At 36.6% G+C, this 21,324-nt stretch overlaps 1 protein-coding gene and 1 pseudogene across 3 annotated transcripts in view; both read left to right on the forward strand.

Annotated features, from left to right (window-relative positions):
- The window catches only part of Lrfn5 (leucine rich repeat and fibronectin type III domain containing 5), a 310,572-nt gene that overhangs the window by 43,398 nt on the left and 245,850 nt on the right, over positions 1 to 21,324 (forward strand). The window lies entirely within an intron of this gene.
- On the forward strand, positions 16,476 to 17,158 carry LOC110306526 (annotated as a pseudogene).

Consider the following 21,324-nt stretch of genomic DNA (forward strand, 5'->3'; position numbering starts at 1 on the left):
GCTTGAGTAAGTGCCTCCCTTTGGGAGTTTTGGAGTCTTACAATAGGACATATATTGAGGGTAGTATCCCTGGAATCAAAGATGAAAAAATATACTGAAGACATAGGAGTGGCATAAGCTAAAGTTGGTAGTAGTATTGTTCTATTTTCCACATGACTGCCAATGTCAAACCAAGTTCTCATTAAGTTAAAGTAAGAAGGAATAACTAATTGGAAATGTAAGGACAATAATTGGAAGGTAGCAACACACTATGTGTTTGTGCATAGTTGCATAGAAGTCACATCTGTTTTGAGATGATCACAGAGGCTTTATTTCTGCATTACAGGGTTTTTGGTTTTTTTTTTTTTTCAATCTTGATCTTATTGGACTAGCCCTGTACTTGTGTTATTGCCTTTGAAAGAGCAATGCAAATATAAAATTAGGACATTGCAAAATTGAAAATTTAAATTCACATAAGTAAGCCATTTTCTTCATGATTAAGTGTGTCTACCCTAGTCTCTGGTCAACCTGTATCTTGATAGTGCACAAGCTGATTTCTATTTAAAGTACAAACATCTACTATTTATAAGAGACATATAATGGCAGCATTAAATATTGTCAGAGGGGTTTGTCAAATTTCATTGCTTTTTAATCTCTTATCTGGTGATTTCACACCTTTGTATGGAAAATTTCTAGGGTTCACTAAGTGTCTGCCCCACTCCCCCACACCCTTTGGTTGCTTATGTCAATCAGAGGTGAAATATCTAAGGTCTAAATAGCATACTGGGATCATTGCCTTTGGAACTATGTGTGAATCTCTCAGAGTTAGAATTCCAAGAATGGTTATTTAAAGAAAGAACATAAAACTTCAAGATTTAGAATGACAGGATACACAAAGAAGTTAAAAAAAAAAAGCCAGATTCTCTCAAGTGCAAATTACATGAACTGTGGGCTGATATCCCTCATCCTGATGTAAAGCCACACCACAGTAACTTGAGATGTATTGATAGTTCCGGACACAGGAAGGTTTCTTTGGAGGGCATTTGAAAACATTATTCTGAAGGTCTGGGAAGGACATTAGATAGAGTGTATGAAATATTAACTATACTCTCAGGCATGTTGGTACTCTGTAGAGAACTGACAATGAATATGATTATAGATTTCATAAGGTGAATGATATAAATCCAGTCAGAAGATCCAGTCTCACCCTTCTAAAGAAAGCATCAGCAGTATCATAAGTTACCCATTCATCTGAAATGGCAATATTTTGAACCATTTAAGTAAAAAGTATAATTAATTACAATATTTTCAAAGGTTTCAATCAACCTAGTAAAATAATAAATTTAGTATATTTTGATTTTACATATGTATGGGTTATTTTGTCATGGAGTAGCTTTTCTGTAAATGACTATATAAACATTTTCAATTTACTTGAGATAATAAATATGAAACTGAACATCATTTTTTTTTTAAATTCCAGAAATATACTGTCACTGTGATGTTTAGCATTGTATACTGCTTTGGTATTGACAAAGTCCTTGTGGTTTGATAACTATTCTGATTTAGAGTTTAAGGTCCTTTAAGGTGAAGGATAATTCTACTGTCCTAAAACATCAAAATGTGAAGATCTGAAACACTGCTATGTCAAATAAATCTCGAGGTTGCTTTGGCATTCATAGTGCAGCATATCTCTCTTTCATGATAAAAATGATTGCATCAGCATAAAAACCTTTGAGAGAGAAAATGTACATTGATCACCATGCAAGTGTTTCTCTAATACCTTGAAGCTATTGAAATTAACCCTAAACCATGTCATATTTCTGACAAGAGTCTTTCATATTTATTGATTTACAACTAAATAGAATTAAAACTACCTCTCATTGTGTAAAACACATGTATGACCTTGAGTTACTATTTGAATGTGTTTTCAGCATTGGGAGAAATTCCATAAATATTAGAGACTTTACCAAAGGAAAGCAGTACCTAACATAAATGTTATAATTTTTTTAATCAACAATGTGCTCAGATAGATACAGATAATAATGTGGGTGAAAGCAAAAAAAAAAAAAAATACTGTCCTTGCTAATAGAGAAAATAGATTCCAGACTGAAATGTTGTTTGTGCTATAAACTGAATTCTAGGTTCTGGCAGACTTACTGTGCCACTCCTTTTAAATGTATGTTTTCTATTCGAGAAAAGGGTGCTATCAAGAGTCTTCCTCCAGGTTAATGGATTCTGCACAAATAGATGAGCAGCACATTGAGGAAATACCCAGGTCAAATTTCCTGGCCAGGTAGGAGTGCCTCCTCTTTGTTCAGCTACTCTCATAGTAAGAGAGGGGGGAAAGGTGGTAAAGTTGGGCATCAGTCGAGAGAGCCTATCAGGAAGAGCTGGCATAGATTCTCACATTATATATAACTGCACATCTCATTTCTACATTTGTAATGAGTCAGGTCAAATGAAGAAGGCCAATGTGGATTGCTAGAAAGATCCATTGCTTCATGATTCATCGATACCCACATACTAGTTTTAAACTGTTGTAGTTTTAAACCCTGGACCTCGAGAATAAAAGACTGGAGAAGATATTTTGTTATTTTGTGCAATGTTTTATAAAATTTCACACATATTTCAGTGCTATATAATGTTAAGCTACACATATCTTGCTGTATTAAAACACATGCATTTTAAATGCAAAATAATTTGTTATATTTGTGCTATCTTATACTTCCTTGTCATAATTTGTGTTATGTATTTTAGAAAAAGTAATCAGAAAGACTAAGAGCTTGATCCGTTCTCAGTGAGAAATTCATAATGAATTCATTATTAAAGATGCTTTAACATACTTGTTCTCAGAAGCAAAGATTTGTGTTGGGTAAATATATTGTTGGAAAGATAATTTAGGATTACACAGGTATGCATTATTGATTTCTTCCTAAAGTATGTGAAGAAAATTGTATTTAGTTAAGTAAAATATTATTAATTTAATTATATTCTTTCAGAACATAAATTACTAAATGAAGCTGATAAAAAAAAAAAACCAAACAAAAATTAAAGACATGAAACTACTGAAAATCCAGTACATTCCTGTTGAACTAGAAACACATTTTGGACAATACTATGGCCTGTGAGAATTGTGAGGGAACAAATACTTTAGAATACATTTTATTTGAAGAGTATTTTTAAAAACCAAACACTTCCATACACACCCCACCTAACATTTCCTTCCTTCCTTCCTTCCTTCCTTCCTTCCTTCCTTCCTTCCTTCCTTCCTTCCTTCCTTCCTTCCTCCCTCCCTCCCTCCCTCTTTCCCTCCCTCCCCATCCCCCTATCTCTTTCTTTGTCATTTAAGATCATGTACATCTCTTGGTTTCATCATAATATCAAACAATATATCTACTGAATGTAGAGTTATTGACATGTTAGTAAATGTAATGTTAAAAGAAATTTCTTGGAAGTTGGAAAGAAAAATAAAATATTTCTGTTTGAAATTCATGGTTGAAAACATGTTGTCTGTGTTTTTTTTTTTTTTTGCTTTTTCATTATTTTAATATTTTAGTATATATAGGGTCTCTGATTTTTTCAAACTTCTGTAAAATGATTGTAAACAACTTTGATAATTTTAGCATTCTATATGCAAATTTGAGATTCAGATAGATTTGTAACACGAATGAAAGCTGATTTCAAATGTTATAAATTACCCTTTTTTTCTCATTCTCTTCCTTGCCTTCACCCTCCCTCTCCTCATCCTTGTTATCTTTTGAAGTCCTATGATTTATTTTATTTCTGCACATCCCATACAAGTTTAAGGAGCAAAAGAAACTGGACCATCTATCTTGTGCCTTCCCCTAGAAGAAGCTAGCATAGGAGAATGGAATAGAGCAGATATATTCATGTGTCTTTACCGGTTTTATCCTTTACTTACATCTATAAAACTGAGAGGTGGTCCATTGAATTGTTTTCCTTCCCTTATACAGGACCCCTAGGGCATAGTTTTCTGAAACTCCTATCTCCCCTCTTCTTCATACATCTAACTGACACCCTACACCTGATGCCCATCTTCCTTTCCTGTAGCACTGCAATTGTTTCTAAAACCATTTTCCACACTTCAGTTGACAGTTGTCCACACTTCCACCTGAACATTGTAATCATCTTTAGGTGGACAACTACTCATTGAACACTCTAGCATATGTTCTTTCAATCACTTCAAAGTTGGTTTTGTTTTTGTTTTATTTTTTTTTTTTGGGGGGGAGGTTCGCTTGTTTGTCAAGGACCCCCACAAAAAAGAGAATGTGGGAAAGAGTCTTGAACAGTGGTACAGGGAAAAAAATTCCTGAACAGAGGACCAATGGCTCATGCTCTAAGGTCAACTATAGACAAATGAGAACTCATAAAATTGAAAAGCTTCTGCAAGTCAAAGGATACTGTCAACAGGACGAAATGGCAACTAACAGACTGGGAAAATATCTTTACCAACTCTATATCCAATAGAGAGCTCATAGCCAAAATATACAAGGCACTCAAGAAAATAGACTCCATAGAACCAAATAGCCCTATTTAAAATGGGGTACAGAGCTAAACAAAGAATTCTCAACTGAGGAATCTCAAATGGCAGAGAAGCACCTAAAGAAATGTTCAACATCATTAGTCATCAGGAAAATGCAAATCAAAATGACCCTGAGATTTCACTTCACCAGTCAGAATGGCTAAGATCCAAAATTCAGATGACAGCAGATGCTGGCGAGCATGTGGAGAAAGAGGAACACTCCTCCATTGCAGATGAGATTGCAAGCTGGTTCAACTGCTCTGGAAATCACTTTGATGGTTCCTTGGAAAACTGGAGATAGTATTACCTGAGGACCCAGTTTTTAAAGCACAGAAAGGGGATTTATTCAATGTAAACACACTGGAATTCTATTATTGAAAATAGCTGCTTTTCTCATTCAATATATTCTGCTGATTGTAGTTTCTCTACTTCTCCCAGGTCCTACCACCTCCCCTTTCATATCCATTCCCTTTCTGTATCTTATTAGAAAAGAACAGGATTCTAAGAGATAATAACCAAATGTGGCAAAATAAAATATAATAAGAAATAAAAACTTGAAATTGAAGTTGGGCGTGGCAACCCAACATAAGGTAAAAAATACTACGACCAGATACAAGAGTCAGAGACCCATTCATTCTCATAATCCAGAGTCCCATAACAATACAAAGCAAAAAGCTATACTATATATGAAGAAGACTTAGTGTAGACCCATGTAGGTCTTCTGCTTTATGATTTAATCTCTGTGAGGTCATATGAACCCTACTTATTGATTCAAAGGGCCTTGTTTTACTGTGTCCTCACTCTCCTCTGACTCTTATAGTCTTTCTGCAGGATCCCCTGCATCCAAGGAAAAGGATGTAATTGAGACCTCCAATTTAAACCCTATCCACACAATGATTAACTTTGGTTCTCTGCATTTGTACCCATCTGCTGCTAGCAGAAACCTCTGAGCTATGGCTGAAGAAGGCATTGGTCTATTAGAATAGCAAACTATAATTTGAAATAATTGTATTGAGTTTTTTAGACCAGTTGTGATTCATTTTTATTTAGGTGTCTGGACAATGTGATGTCTGGTTCTCAGTTACCCTAGCATTGTTGTGTATAGTGTTTTTTTTTTTTTTTATTGTTTCTTGTGGCATATACTTTAAGACAAACCTCACATTGGTTGTTTCCTCCCACAAGTTCTGTGCCACCATTGTCCTAGCATATTTTGGAGTTGGACACATTAGACCAAAGATTTTGTGATTGTATTAGTGGTTATGTTTCTCTTTCAGTAGTCTGAAGAGTACCTACACACACATCAAAGAGACTAGAACATAAGGGTGAAGGCTCCATGTAAGTACCAGCTTGACTTTATAGTCTTCAATGAGTTGTGTGTTGGTTGTCTTCTGCAATGTACAACCACTGTCAGTGCAAGAGAAGCAACCCTTTATCTTAACATCAGTCTCTGTTGTTTGTGGATTTCCATGGTATCCTCTTGACCAAAAACTCCACTGGATGCAACCTAGTCTCTCAATAGTGGAGCCTGGCATAGCTGCAAAAAATACTTACTGGAGACTCCATATCCCCCATTACAAGGAATCCTCATGAGGTTCACTTTCATAGATTCTCCTAAGTTCTCTCTGCATTGTTTCTACAAAATCCTATAAATGTCCCCTGCCCCTAATTACAGCCATCTCTCTCCACATTCTCTCCCACCAGAATATCCAGTACCTGATTGCTCCTATTTCAATCCCCACCTTCCTCTACTCCACCCATAAAATCTATTCTATTTCCCCTTTTCAGGGAAAACCAAGGAATCCCCTAGGCCCCTCTTCTTTGCCTAACCTCTCTAGGTCCATGAGTTATATATACTTTGGTTATCATTTCGTTAAGAGCTAATATCCACTTATAAATGAATACATGCCATATTTCTCTTTTAGGGTCTGGATTATATCATTCAGGATTTTTCTAGTTCTGTCCATTTGCTTGCAAATTTCAGGATGTCATTTTTAACAGTTAAATAATAGTCCATTGTGTAAAGGTACCAGTTGTTTATCCTGTCGTCTGTTGAGGAATACCTAGGTTGTTTCCAGTTTCTGGTTATAATAAAGCTAAAATGAACATGTCTGAGCAAATGTCTTTATGGTAGGATAGGACATTCTTTAGATATATGCCAAAGAGTAATATAGTTGGGTCTTGACCAGCAGCAGTAGAGGGGTATTCCCCTTGCCCCACATCCTTGCATGATCTGTCATTTGGGTTATTGATCTTAGTCATTTTGATAGGTATAAGTTGGAGTCTTAACATGATTTTGGTTTTTAATTTTCCCTGATGGATAAAGATGTTGAACACTATTTTAAATGTTTTCCAGTCATTTCAGCTTCCTATATTAAGAATTCTGTTTAGCTCTGTATCCCATTTTAAATTGGATCATTTGGTTTTCTGATATATAGTTTCTTGAATTATATATATACTAGTCCTCTCTCAGTCTGTCAGTTGTGGAATTGGTAAAAATATCTTCTCATTCTTGATGCTTTATCCCATTTGTTAGCAATGTTTTTTGCCTTATAGAAACTTTTTAAAATTAAATTTTATTTGTAATTCATTTTTTTGCACTCTATACTGCCCCTCCCCTCCCACCCTCCAACTGTTCCACATCCCATTCCTCCCCACCACACCTCATCTCAACATGGATGTCCCCACCCTCTACCCCATCTGACCTCTAAACTTCCTGGGGCCTCCAGTCTATTGAGGGTTAGGTGCATCATCTCTGAATGAATATAGACCTGGAAGTCCTCTACTGTATGTGTGTTGGGGGCCTTATATCAGCGAGTATATGCTGTCTGTTCATTGGTCCAGTGTTTGAAAGATCTCTGGAGTCCATATTAATTAAGTCTGCTATAAGATCACCTATAAGGTCCTCCTATAGGATCACCCTTCTCTTCAAATTCTTTCAGCCTTTTCTAATTCGACAACAGGGGTCAGCTGCTTCTGTCCATTGGCTGGTTGCAAATATCTGCACCTGACTCTTTCAGCTGCTTGTTGGGTCTTGCAGAGGGCAGTCATGTTAGGTCTCTTTTTGTGAGCTCTTCTTTTTTTTTTTTATTATTTAATTTCCTCAATTACATTTCCAATGCTATCCAAAAAGTCCCCAATACACTCCCCCCCCCAGTCCCCCACCCACCCACCCCCACCCCATTGTGAGCTCTTCTTAGCCTCAGTAATAGTGTCAGGCCCTGGGAACTCCCCTTGAGCTGGATCCCACTTTGGGCCTGTCACTGGACCATCTTTTCCTCAGGCTCCTCTCCATTTCCATCCCTGTAATTCTTTCTGACAGAAACAATTATGGGTCAGAGTTGTGACTATGAGATGGCAACCCTATTCCTCACTTGATGTCCTGCCTTCCTGCTGGAAGTGGGCTCTATAAGTTCCCTCTCCCTACTGTCTTGGCATTTCATCAAAAGTCCCTCCCTGTGGGTCCTGGGAGTCTCTCACCTCCCAGGTCTCTGGTGCACTCTGGGGATTCCCCCAACTTCCTGTTTCCTGAGGTTGCCTGTTTACATTCATTCTCAGGCCCTCAGGGCTTCAGTCCTTTTCCCTCACCCAATACCAGATCAGGTTCCCCTCTCTCCATTCATTTTCCCTCCCAAGTCCCTCTCTCCCTCCCAACTTATGATTGTTTTCTTCTCTCCCCAAGTGGGACTGAGGTGTCCTCACTTGGGAACCTCAGCTTGTTGAGCCTTTTGAATTGTGTGGACAGTATCTTGTGTACTCTGTAAGGGTTTTTTTTTTTTTTCTAATCCACTTATTAGTGAGTACATACCATGCTTGTCCTTTTGGGTCTGAGTTACCTCACTGAGGATGATATTTTCTAATTCCATCCATTTGCCTACAAAAGTCAGGATGTCCTCGGTTCTTAATAGCTGAGTAGTAATCCATTGTGTAAATGGACCACATTTTCTGTATCCATTCTTCTTTCCTGGAACATCTAAGTTGTTTCCAGATTCTGGCTATCACAAATAAGGCTGCTATGAAAATAGTGCAACATATGCCCATGTGACATGGTGGGCCATCTTTTGGGTATATTCCCAAGAGTGGTATTGCTGGGTCTTCAGGTAGATCTATTTCCAATTTTCTGAGGAAACTCCAGATTGATTTCCAAAGTGGTTGTACCAGTTTGCAAACACACCAGCAATGGAGGAGGAGTGTTCCTCTTTCTCCACATCTTCTTCAATATGTGTTGTCACCTGAAGTTTTAATCTTAGCCATTCTATCTGGTATAAGGTGGAATCTCAGGGTTGTTTTGATTTGCATTTCTCTGATCACTAAGGTCTTTGAACATTTCTTTAGGTGCTTCTCAGCCATTTGAGATTCCTCTGCTATGAATTTTCGGTTTAGTTCTATACTCCGTTTTTGATTAGGTTGTTTGGTTTTTTTTTTTTTTTTTTTTTTTTTTGTGTTTAACTTCTTGAGTTCTTTATAGATTCTGGATTTTATCCCTTTATCAGATGTGGTGTTAGTGAAGATTTTCCCCAATCTGTAGGTTGCTGATTTGTCGTATTTACTGTGTCCTTTGACTTACAGAAGCTTTCCAGTTTTATGAGGTCCCAGTTGTCAATTCTTGATCTTTAGAGCTTGTGCCATTAGAGTTCTGTTTAGTAAATTTCCCCCTGTGCCAATGAGTTCAAAGCTCTACAGACTTCCTGGAATTTAATGAAAATGTTGACATATCATACCCAAACATTGAAAGCAGTGCTAAGAGGAAAGTTCATAGCACTAAGTGCCCTGGTAAAGATACTGGAGCTATCTTACACTAATAACAGCACATCTGAGAGCCCTAGAACAAAAAGATGCAAAATCCCTAAGAGGAGTAGGAGGCAAGAAATAGTCAATGTCAGGCTGAAATTAACCAAATAGAAACAAAGAAAACAATACAAAGAATTAGCAAAACCAATAGCTGGTTCTTTGAAAGAATCAACAAAATAAACAAACCCCTAGCCAAACTAACTAAAGGACCAAGAGGCAATATCCAAATTAATAAAATCAGAAAGGAAAAGGGAGACATAACAACAGAAATGGAGGAAATTCAAAAAAATCATCAGATCCTAATATAAAAGCCTATACTTAACAGAACTGGAAAATCCAGATGAAATGGATGGTTTTCTAGACAGATGCCAGATACCAAAGTTAAATCAAGAGCAGGTAAACTATCTAAACAGGCCCATATCACACAATGAAATAGAAGTCATTAAAAACATCCCAACCTAAAAAAGCCCAGGGCCAGATGGAGTTAGTGCAGAATTCTACCAGACCTTCAAAGAAAACCTGATACCAATTTTCTACAAACTATTCCATAAAATAGAAACAGAAGGAATACTACCTAACTCATTCTATGACGCCTTATAAAAACATTAAGTCTCATGAGGATCCATTTTATTAATTGTTAATATTAGTGGCTGTGCTACCTGTATTCTGTTCGAAAATTTGTCTCTTGAGCCAATGCATTTAAGGCTATTCCTTACTGTCTCTTTTAACAGGTTCAGTATATCTAGTTTTACCTTGAAGTCTTTTATCTACTGGGACTTGAGTTTTATGCACAGAGATATGTGTGAATCTATTTGTATTCTTCTACATGCAGCCACCCAAATTAACCAACACCATTTATTAAAGAGGTTTTAGTTCAGTGCACATTTCTGGCTTTTTTATTTAAAAAGTCAGATACTCATTCATGAGTGCACCTGTGAGTGTGTGTGTGTGTGTGTGTGTGTGTGTGTGTGTGTGTATGTGTATTTAAGTCTGGGTATTCAATTCAATTCCATTGATGAATGTGTCAATTTTTATGCCAATGTCAAAAATCTTTACTATTATAGATATGTATAGAATTAAATCAGGGATGGTGATACCTCTAGCAGTTCTTTGATTGTTCAGGATTGGTTTAGCTATCCTGCGTTTTATTTGTTCGTTTATTTTTTAATAGGAAATTGAGAACTGCCCTTCCAAGGTTTGTAAAGAATTGTGTTGGAAGTTTTATAGGAATGTCTTATGTCTGTAGACTGCTTTTGGTATGATAAGCATTTTTACTATGTTAATCATACTGATCAATATCATCAGCGATCTTCTCATCATCTGATATCCTCTTCAATTTCTTTCTTTAAAGACTTGAAATTTTTATCATTTAAATCTCTCCCTTTCTTTGTTAGGGTTAACCATGGTTTCTTATATTATATAAGCCATTATGAAAGATGTTGTTTACATTGTTTGGTTCTCAGTCCATTTGGTATTTGTATATACAGAGGTTACTGGTGTTTTTTGAGTCAATCTTGCATCCATTCCTGAAAATGTGGATCAGCTATAGGAAATCTCTGATAAAATTTTTAGGGTCATACTATCATATCATTTTCAAATAATATTTTGACTTCTTCCTTTCCGGTTTGTATCATCTTGATCTCCTTCAGCTGTCTTATTGTTCTAGCCAAATACTTAAGTACTATATGAAGTACACAAGCTTGTATTGTTCCTGATTTATTAGAATTGCTGAGAGTTGCTCTTCATTTAATTTGATGCTGGTTATGGGTTTGCTGTAAATTGCCTGTATTAGATTTGTGTGTGCACCTTGTCCATAATCTCTCTAGGAAATTTTTTTTTTTATCATAAAAGGGTGTTAGATTTTGTCAAAAGTATTTTCTGCATCAAAGGAGATGACACTGTAAGTTTGCTTGCTTTTTTGTTTTTTTGGGTTTGTTTATATGGTGGATTACATTTGCTGATTTTTATATATTGAACCATACCTGCTTCTGTGGGATGGAACCTACGTTTCTACAGTGATGTTTGTGATGTTTTCTTAGAGTTGGTTTACAAGTATTTTATTGAATATTTTTGCAAATATATTCATAAGGAAAATTGATCAATAATTATCTTTTTTGGTTGAGTCTTTATGTGTTTTGAATATCAGGGTAATCATGACCTCATCAAAAGAAATGTTCAATGTCCCTTCTATATATATTTTGGGGAATAATTTGTGGAGTAGGGGTATTAGCTCTTCTTTGGAAGTCTGATAGGTTTCTTTACTAAATTCACCTGGCCCAGTGTTTTTCGTCGGTTGGGAAATTTTTTTTTTTTTTTTTTTAAGATTTATTTATTTATTACATGTAAGTACACTGTAGCTGTCTTCAGACACTCCAGAAGAGGGCGCCAGATCTAGTTACGGATGGTTGTGAGCCACCATGTGGTTGCTGGGATTAGAACTCTGGACCTTCGGAAGAGCAGTCGGGTGCTCTTACCCACTGAGCAATCTCGCCAGCCCCGGTTGGGAGATTTTTAATGACTGCAATTTCCCTAGGAGTGATTGATCTATGAAAATTGTTTATCTGATCTTGATTGAACTCTACTAAGTCATAACTAAGAGTACAGTGTCTATTTCTTTTAGATTTTCCAATTTGGTGGAATGCAGGTTTTTAAATCATGCCTTTATTTTCCTCAGTATTTTCTTGATGTATGTTGTTATGTCTCACTTTTCATTTCTTGTTTTGTTAATTTGAATATTTTGCTCTGTGTTTTAATTAGTTTGGATAAGGGTTTGTCTATCTTATTGATATTCTCAAAGAACTGGCTCTTTGTTTCTGTGTTTGTGATTTCATTTCTCAGTTTGATTTTTTTTATTGCCATCTGCTCTTCTTGAATGAAATTATTACTTTGTTGTTTTTGCTTTTATTTTTGGTGATGTTATAGAGCTTTCATGTATTCTGGTAGGTTCCTATTATGTGATCCTAACTAATTTTTTTTTTTTAATGCAGGCACTTAGTACTATGTATTTTCCTCTAACTACCAGTTTCATTGGTCCTTCTTAAGTTTGAGTATGCTGTGCATTCATTATCATTGAATTCTAGATATTATATCTTTTTTATTTTCATTTCTGTCTTAACTCATTTTATAATCAGTGGAAAGCTATTCAGTTTCCATGTGCTAGTAAGTTTTTTGTTGTTGAAGTCCAATTTTAATCCATCGTGGTCTGGTGACATGCAGAGAGTTATTTCAATTTTCTTGTATCTTTTGATACTTGCTTTTTTTTTTTTATCAAGTATGTGGTCATTTTTTGGGAAAGTTCCATAAGGCACAAAAAAGAATATTATTTTGTGTTTGGATAAAATGTTCTATAATATCTGTTAGGTTCATTTAGCTTATAATGTCTGTTAGCGCCAGTATTTCTTTGTTTAGGATTTGTCTGGATAATCTGTTCATGGTGATATTGGTGTATCGAAGTCTCCCACTATGAATCTTTAAGAGATTAATTCAATTTCTCTCTAAAGTAATCTATTATCGTCATAGACTTGGCTTTAAGGTTTGTTTCTTGTACTTTAGTTATCTTGGGATATTTGCGGCCTCCTGTGGTAGTATAAATGGGCTCTAGTGGACACATGTTGCCCTGGCTGGTATGGTTTGTGTTCTTAAAATAGCATCTAGGCATCTGAATTTAGGGAGACTATAGGTTTTGGTGCTGATTTCTGGGTTTGTTTTTGCTGGATTAGTGGTGTGTTCCTTGGTTTCTATTTTCTCTCTGGGTTTTCAAAGATTATGATAGCTATGTGTTGCATCTTTTACTAGCCTGCTTGGTTGGTGTGTCCACAGGGAGTGCCTGCCCATGTTGGAGGGTTGAATCCAGAGACCATTTTGAGTAGAGATGTCAGGAGGGGATGTTCTGTGGGATTCCCAGAGGATGAGGGCAATAAGGAAGGCAGACTGCAGCTGGTGTTCTCTTACATTAGGAGGAACAAGCCTGAGAGACTAGGTCTGGATAAAGAGATGTAGAGGATGAAGTCTGAGGGAAGCTTACCTGTTTTTCTGGCAAGTATGCTCTGTAGTTGCATAAGTGGTGCCTGCTTGAATATATTTGTAACTTAGGGAGGGTAAGAAGAAATGGTCTGTGGAATTCATGAGCGATGTAGGCATGGAGGAAGGGAGGATGCAGCTGGTAATCTATTGCAGTGCTAAGGACATGAGACTAAGGCACTGAGTGTGGGATAACATACATACATATATAGAGACAGATGGGAGTGGTGGAGAAGGTCTTTGGGCAGCCTACATGGTTTCCTGGCTGGGGGGGGGTATCATTCCTTCTTTCTTTCCTTGGATTCTTTCTACTTTTCCTCTCTTAATCCCTTCCTCCCTTCAAAATTTAATTCAGATGTTCACACATGCTTGGCAAGGTCATTTCCATGATTTCTATCACCAGCCCAACACTTAATCTATTAGTAATAAATCACAACTCCATATTGCTGCACAGAGAAATGTTTCAGAACTTTATTTCATTATTTAAATTTACCATGTACTAAAGAATAAAATCGCATAAGCTGATTCTGAATCTACCTGTAGTATGAAATATGAAAAGTAACATATAACCTACTATACATAGGATGCCATGAACTCTACATCATTTCATGGATCACATGTAGCATTCTAAGGCATTGGAGGGTAAACATACATATAGGTAAGTTTGAATGTGCACCAGCTGTGCTAAGCTTCATTATGATAGAAGGAGCAAGGGGTGTACAAATAGAAATACTTCAGACTTTTAAATTTTCCTTTCCTGATTCCTTCCATTTTTATGCATTTTTATTATTTAATAGCTGAGTTTTTAGATGTTGAAGACCAGATTAGAGAGATGCTAGATTCATTGGTGAGTCTTGGCTAAAGATAGAGATATAAAATTATAAATAACTTGAAGTCAGTAAACTTAACTGAGGTGGGAAGAACTTTTTCGATTGTCATTGACAAGGACAGTAAATGATTTCTGGTTCTGTTTTTTGTTGCTTTTGTATTTTCTTTAAATCTCTGTTTATTTCCTTTACTACAACCATAGCCAGGTCACTGTGGTGAAGCTGTTAAGAACTAAGCTGTGGACGATACATGTGACCTTTTCTATTTTAAAATGCACTACATAAGTGAGCTCTTCATTTTTATGATGCAGTTTCTAGTTATGAAATAAGTTCCATAACATTTACCTCACCATGGCTTGATGGATTAACTTTGCTTGTAGAGACGGCATGTCTGTCTGTACTCGGATGGAAAGTGTGTGTTGGCCTTCAAAGTCTATAGATGATTCCCTAGAAGCTGAATATAGTATAAGCACAGGACAGGAGAGGGACAGCCATGCATCAATCACTTCTCTCCTATGTGTTCTTTTCTGGAGTAGTGGATTTCTGATTATTATTTTGGAAAATTACTTGCATGTCTTTTTTCTTCTTGTTGGGGCAGTGAGTTGAGTTCCATCACTGAAACCAAGTTTGCATTTAGCTCAGAGTGTGAACAGATTTTACATCTTCTTGGATGGCTGCAGGTTTTTAAGTTATGTTTCTTCTGTCCTGAATATTTGTCTAGTTCTATAAAAACCATTTCAGCCCTTGAGGTCATCCAGGTCCTAGACTAAAGCTACCATTGTCTCAATTTCTTAATGTGAGGATATTTAAAAACAGAGGCAAAATACTATATTCCCAGCAGTGAACTTACATGCAAATTTCTTTTCATAACCTATTGCCTAGTTCACATTTTCCTGTTGTTACTTTCCCCAAAACTTCCTTAAACCATAGAAAAATTGCTATTAAAGGTCATATTGGTCATATTCTGGTACATTTGAAACATATTATTTTGGGCTAAGTTTGATTTAAATTGGTGCCAGTGAATATTTATTTGTGTCAACTAGTTCAATATAGTGACCACTAAGCCCCTATTCTGTGCAAGGCATTGCTCAGTCATTCCAAACTGAGGGATTTTTTTTTATTTCTTTCTTTTAAAAAATAATCTTTACATTTCATTATTTAGTGTGTGTCTATGCATGCATGCACCTGAGTACTATGGCATGCACTTTCAGAGGACAATGTTCCCAGACTCAACTCCCTCCTCCCACCATGCAGATTCAGGGACCTAACTCAGGTATTTAGCTTGGTGGTAAGTGACTTTGCTTAGTGAGCCATCTACTGTGTATCTATTCACACAAAATTCCCTTGATACTGTTCATGGACTGCTGTTTCCCAGAGGTATCACACTTCTATAAGCACCAATTCTAGCAATCTTCTAAGTAGCTTGAAGTCTAGACTGGTTTAGCATAGCATTAAGGGAAATCTATGCTGTTTTTAATCTGTAGTGAATTGAAGGAAGAACTGAGAACATTCAGAAAACATAAGGGAATCTTCTATCCTTTGCATCTATGCCACAGAATAAGAGACAACTGAAAAGGAAACCTGATGAAAATTTTGGAAGAGCAAAAGTCCAAACTACACACACACACACACACACACACACACACACACACACACTCAATCAAAATCTCACTAAGTTCTCCAGGTATTTGCATAGTTATTTATATTCTCTAGCCTCCCAGAGGAAGTATACTAAATGTGTACATTTTTTATTATATATTTTCTTCATTCACATTTCAAATGCTATCCCATAAGCCCCCTATACCCTCCCCTTGCCCTGCTTCCCAACCCACACACTCCCGCTTCCTGGAACTGGCATTCCCCTGTACTGGGGCATACATTTTAAGTAATTTTGTGAAGGAGTCACAGTATAAAGCCCCTGTGACTAATGAATTAGAGACAAGGAGGAATGAGTTTATTGGAAGTGATATTATGGGTTTATATTTTGACTTTGACCAGTAAGTGAGACTGGAAGAAGGATTTGGTTTCTCAGGAAGGAAATGAATGGAGGTTACATCATGCCTATTTGGGGTGACTAGTGGGATATGAACCAGGATTATGAATTCAAACAGAAGCATGGCTATATTTGAACCAGATATTTGGAATCATTAAGTTCTTGAAGGGCTTGTATAGACAACACCTCTCAGATAGAATCAAATTCAAAAGTAGTCCAAATAATAGTGACAAACAAATTTGAAATAGCAGGAGGCACAGTATCTAAGTACAGAAAACTTTCCCGAAAAGTAGAAATCTCTGGAAGTAAAGATAAATTAATACGGATGGCGACTGTGCAACTGGAAACCACCCCTACCACTGACCCCCCACCTGTGGAAGAGGAAAAACCAGAGTCTAATCAGGAGGTTGCTAACCCAGAGCACTATATTAAATGCCCTCTACAGAACAGGTGGGCACTCTTTTTTTTTTTTTTTTTTTTTTGATAAAAACAAAAAATGGCAAGCAAACCTTCGATTGATCCCTAAATTTGTCACTGTTGAAGTCTTTTGGGCTCTATACAACTATATCCAGTTGTCTAGTAATTTAATGCCTGGGTGTGACTACTCACTTCTTAAGGATGGTATTGAACCTATGTGGGAAGATGAGTAAAACAAAGGAGGAGGACGATGGCTAATTACATTGAACAAGCAATGACAAGCATTGAACAAGTGACTTCGGTCACTTTTGGCTAGAAACACTGCTGTGCCTTATTGGAGAATCTTTTGATGACTACAGTGATGATGTGTGTGGAGCTGTTGTTAGTGTTAGAGTTAAAGTTGATAAAAGAGCAATATGGACTACTGAATGTGAAAACAGAGACACAGTCACACACATAGGGAGGGTATACAAGGAAAGGTTAGGACTTCCTCTGAAGATAGTGATTGGTTATCCGTCCCACACAGAAACAGCTACAAAGAGTGGCTCCACAACTAAAAATAGGTTTGTTGATTCAGAAGACAACTTCTGAGTACTCTCACAGGAGACTGCGTTCCACAATCAAGACTGGGAGCTGAACCAAAGCCTCATCAGAGTAGAGTGGACTGTACTGAAGCTGATTCCACCCAAGATATAAGAGAAGTCTCATTCTCTTTTGTCTTGTACTTCTGTGTTCATTCTCCTTCCCCACCCTCAATTTTTGTTAGTGTGTCCAATTTCCCAAAGAATTATAGTAAATGCAACCCCAGAACCTGCAGGTGTGTTCCTGACCCGATTCAGCGGTTAGAATTACCATGTTGCCAACATGTTTGCCTTTTCACAGTATTCGAAAAAGAACTTGTTTTTCTATTACCTTAGCAGAGAAGATCTGGTTTTGCTCCACTCCACGCAGTAGCAGACTTTGCTGCTGTGAGAGTCTGAGCCCTACTTTCCAGCAACTTCCTGTCTCCTTCCACAACATTGTCTTTGCTGTACTCTTGCTGAGGGCTGCTAGATTTAATTCATTTGTTTCCCTCCTTGATAATGTTAGTGATTCTAGTTTCAGTTTTTCATTTGTTTTGGCTTTGTTTTGTTTTGTTTTTTTCATGTCTCATTGGTGAAGGTTCTATGAGTATGACAGAAAGATGGAATAAACATTAAATTTGTGCATTCTTTGGTAATTTCTTTGTTTTTGTTTTTTTGTACCTACAAAGCTTTGCTACAAATTTATGCGTCTCATTCAAATCAGTTATCTATGTCTGTGTGATCCCTAGACATAATTGTGGACTATAAAAATGTAACACCATAATTATATTCCTAATTAGAATTAGTATGTCTGCCTTTGTATCTTTATGCTGTACTTTAACAGTTTGCATTCCTTAGGTTATTTTGTTTTGGTTACAATGCCTTAAGTGGAAGAGTGGTCTCATCCATATTAAGACAGTGTACAAAACTGTAAATAAAATGTGTACAGTGAATTGTCTTTTAAACATCTAGATTTGTCCTTTATTTCTCCATTTCTAGAGGGAACCTGTACTTCGTATTGCAAGGCAGGCTCTTGTGTTTTCTGAGAGTGTCTGCCCATGCACAGCCTCAGTTTGGAGCACTCGTTTATTATTATGTTTATTGCAATTTTTGATAAATTGAATAGGTAGTATCACATATGTAATTAAACAGATGTGGCTATGTTTTTGAGTAAAGTTAAGGCACACTTTTTTTGGCCATAAGTAAAAAAAAATGTGCTTTGCATATGTTAAAATTCATGAGAATTAGGATTTTAGTGTCTCACCATTTGATAGGAACAGTGGCTATAAACTGATTTTTGAGTTTAAGATGCTTTTACTTAATGGCCAGAAAATTAGCAGAAGAAAAGTGCAGAGGAACATGCATTAGGAACATTAGTGTTACTCTCTGAATAAAACAATAAACAATCATTAAGAACTAAAAACAAGATAAATTAATACAATAGTAGCTAGAAGATAACTGGGGAGTTGGTTAGTGAAGAGCGGGTTCACAGAGTGAGACCCTATATTTTGATCACCTAAAACAACATGTAAAAATGTAGGTATGTTGGATACATCTGTATTACCAGTCTAGGAAATCATAGACTTGCTGGCCCACTATTCTTTCCAAATCTTGGAGCTCCAGTTACAATGAGATATCATGTATAATAAGGTAGAATAACTGCTATTGATCTCTGCCTCCATACAAATGCACACACTTGTGCATGTGTACATGCACACCCACACAAGCACATACTCACAAAATAATAGAAAATAAGAATAAATTTAATATAGTGATTTGAGGCAACATACTTTTACATAAGTCCATATATTCTGTATTTTCAGTAGTGTAGATTTGACGGTCATATACAAGCTTAATGAACACTATGCTTAGTGAGGAATCACCCTATTGCAATATGTAAGTATAATAGTTATTATTGACACAGAGTTTATCAAGATGCCATAGTTAAAATTGTTATCCCTGTAAATTGGATATGAAGTGTTCAGAAGAAGTGGACATAGGAAATTAAGAATCATACAGACTATTTTGTCAACCCAAATCTCCCAAGTCAATATAAATATTCAAGTATAGAGAATTTATCATTCTAACTCATCATTGTGTATCAAAATAATTTAATAGTTTATTTGTCAAATTAACTGTGGCTAGTTTTAAAGATTCCCTAAGAGAGAATATTCAACAAAAATTCCTGTCAGTACAGACTAAAATAAAATCAGAAATATTGAACTTTTCATTGTTAATACATTAAAATTAAATTGGGTATAGTTTATGTTTGCAAATGTCAAAGGCAAATGTTATCAAACTACCTATAAAAATCTGACTCCATGAATGTTTTTGCTTTGCATTTTGGTTTTTACAAATGAAGTGAAGTGAAAAGGGTATTTGAAGATTTCAAATACTTCCTCAGTGGGGTGTGCAGCTCAGATGGAGAGCAAGCAAGAGGGTTTAAGTACAGCTCCTTGTACCCCTGACACTTTCATTTATAGCAACTATTTATTACATACATGAGAAATGGTGCTTTAATATAACAATAGTACAATTTGAAATCAGCTACCAAAGAATGCAGGGATGATTAGGCATTTCATAAAAAAGGGCAATGGTCTAGCCAGACACCCACACAGAGTCATGTGCCAGGCAGCCAGAAGATAGTCAGGTGCTTGCCTACCACCTTGTAGTGTGGGCAGAGGACACTACTTTGAGCAAATATGTCATGGAGAGAAGGGAAGGAATTAAAAGTTGGGTGGTTTGTGGCCAATTAAGAGAGGTAGAACTAGGGATGCAAAGGAAGTAAAGAACAGCCTGATGTGAGAGAGCTGCACTGCCATCTGAGACCATAGAAATGTTTCGCCAGAACAGCCCCTGAAGGTCATGTCCAGGTCCATGAGTCTATGATGCAGGCCTAGGTGTTGTCCCAGATACAGGAGAACTGGCAGGATGATCAACTCAGCTACCATGTAGATCCAGCCCACCCAGTGGTTCTAGAGTCAGCCTACCACAAACTTTACTCCATCTGTGAACTGCTGGAGCAGGGGCTGGTCCTGCAGAACCAAAACTGTAGGATCTCCTTGTCACAGCACAACAACAGTATATTCAAGAGGAGTCCTAGTGAGGATCCAGTATTGATAGTGTGAAAGAAACCAGAGGTCTTGAACCAGACCAGTAACTCATTACAAAAGCTGCTATGCAAAAGGTTATACTGTGTGACACACTGTGACACACTACAGTTTACAATGCCAGTAGTACAATGAACATGTGATGGAGAGTCAGGAAAGATGATGAGCAAAATGATACATGTACAGAGGAACTGGAGATGTGACAGCTATGACAGCTGTGATCGGTACGAGAGAAGGGTGTAGTTGGCAGAGGAGCAATTCATTGCACAAAGGGGTTGGTGACATTTCTTTTTATTTACTTAATTTAATTTTATAATTTTCTTTTCAGGGGAAGGTTATAAAGGTGGAGGGCAGATATGGCAGGACAGGGAAATGAGGTGATTGGGGTATATGATGAAATTCACAAAGAGTCAGTAAAAATTATGTTACAAAAGAATAACACTTTATGTCAAGGCTTGAGGAAAATTACATTTTGTTTTTCCAAATTTAATAATAGCACAGTCAGCATGCGTGGGGAAAAGATGGGGATGCTCAATGCCAATGCACGTGATGAGCAAACCAAATTTATCAGCAGTTAATCTGCAATCCAGTAGCAATCACCTTGAAAAGGAATTTACATTAATTCTTTCTTGGCGAGGTAGCTTGAAAAAAAATACTATAAGACAACCTGAAAATATGCATAAAATTTGAATATTAGTAACTATTGTTTAGTTTGTGAAATCACCTTTGGAACTAGAAGTTACATATTGTACATATGTATACATGTTTATATGGAACAACAAAATATAAAGGGGCATTTATTATGATATTTTCATGGTAGAGTTAAAGTACATTATTATCCACAAATATTCAGCTACATATTAGAATATTGTCATCAAATACTTAACCAACAGTTTCATTTCTATGCTCATATGTGAAAGTAATATGTCTGAGGTAAGAGAGAGGAGAAGACAATAGAAGGCATGGGAATAAAGAGGAGGAGACAGGAGGAGAAGGGAGGAGAGGAGAGGAGAGGGGAAGAGAGAAGAGGAAAAGGGAGGTCAGGAGAGTAGAGGGGAGGAGAGGAAAGGAGAGGAAAAATAGG

Source organism: Mus caroli, chromosome 12 (genome assembly GCF_900094665.2).
Source record: "Mus caroli chromosome 12, CAROLI_EIJ_v1.1, whole genome shotgun sequence".
Taxonomy (NCBI): Eukaryota; Metazoa; Chordata; class Mammalia; order Rodentia; family Muridae; genus Mus; species Mus caroli.